At 42.5% G+C, this 1,484-nt stretch overlaps 1 pseudogene; it reads right to left on the reverse strand.

Annotated features, from left to right (window-relative positions):
• Window positions 1–349: 349 nt before the first annotated feature.
• LOC115869820 lies at window positions 350–557 on the reverse strand (annotated as a pseudogene).
• Window positions 558–1,484: the final 927 nt, after the last annotated feature.

Below are 1,484 nucleotides of genomic sequence, written 5' to 3' on the forward strand. Positions count from 1 at the left end.
GGTACATTTCTTGCCAATTGGTCTGGCAGAGTTTGGAGATGTCTCAGAAGAGTCAAGGTCTTGTTAGGAGCCCTGGGAAAGGGCAGAGGAGAAGGGGTCGAACTTGGCATCGTCTTTCCAGAAGTCCAAAATACAGGCTTTTTAAACACAAAATATTTTACACCATTTGTTTCAATTATGCATAGTCTGAATGAAACCTGTTATTTGATCACTTTAGTTATTGAGTCCTTTATAGATAACAAGTATTAACATCTATCTTAATTCAAATAGTACTGATAATTACTACTGTCCTTAAGGTTAACAAAGCTTTGTATGTACAGTCAGGTTTTGTGAAAATTGCACATACAGTCTAGGAATTTGCACTTGCTTTTGAAGACTGGAATTGTGCTTCAATTTTTTTTTTAATTTTACATAGTCTCTTTTTTAGAAAAATGTTTTATCCATTGTTGGGGGAAACTCGATTCAAATGAGCTTCTTAAGTTCTTCCATTCTGTGTTCTCGTCTAAACACATCCAGTACTCATCTTGGGCTCCCCAGCAAGCCTGCCTTTCTTTCATGCTGCCATTCCTAGTGGGCTCAAGCTCTGAGTCCCCAGGGAACCTCTCATGCCTATCCCTAGGCACGAACAGGAGCCACAAGTCCTGCAGTCTGACACCTGTTAGATCACAGGATGAGCCTTCTCAGTCATCTCCAGGCCACATAAGAACTGAGAACCATTCTTAATATGCCTTTAACTATTTGACTCCTAAGGACTTTGTAAGGACTCAGAGGAATGCAAACCGGATCCACCCTGGTGGCTCTGTGAGTTAGATATTGGGCTGTTAATCCCCAAGTCAGCAATTCAAACCCACAAGCGGATCTTTGGAAAAAAGATGAGACCACCAGGTCCTGTAAACCTTTACAGCCAGCCGTGAGTCAGCATCAATGCAATGGCAGCCGGTTTGGGTTTGGGTTGACTAACCTGAAGATTGACAATCTAAAGCCACCCAGTGCACCATGAAAGAAAAACCTGGCAAATTGCAACCATCACTATTCCTGCCAAGAAAACCCTTTGAAGCAGTTCTTCTCTGTAACACATGGGGTTAATCATAAGTCAGAATGGACTGAACAAGCAACAGGTCTGGGTTTACATTTTTAAAACGGAGCAAACCCTTTGAACTGCCTGGTCCCACTTATAGGAAGATTGTTTGCCCATGATGCTATTCTAGGGAGCTCATGTGCTGGAAATATCCCTCAAACACCATATGATGCTAATCATCTCCACATAAGTAGTTCTTCTTTCCACTAACTGCTCACTGCTCTGCTCACACACCCATGCAGTTCTTCAAACCCATGGTGTGCAAGGGCCAACTGTCATGGACGTGTGGATTTCCAACAGTGCTTGATATTGGAGTCCCTAATTCCTGTGTTGTTCAAGGGTCAATTGAATGTGATAGAAACAGGAATCTGTTGGGCGGGGCAAGCAAACGGTGGTTCTTAAATTT

The sequence above is a fragment of the Echinops telfairi genome, unplaced genomic scaffold (assembly GCF_000313985.2).
Source record: "Echinops telfairi isolate 266 unplaced genomic scaffold, ASM31398v2 ScPeMD7_53;HRSCAF=182, whole genome shotgun sequence".
In the NCBI taxonomy this organism is placed as follows: Eukaryota; Metazoa; Chordata; class Mammalia; order Afrosoricida; family Tenrecidae; genus Echinops; species Echinops telfairi.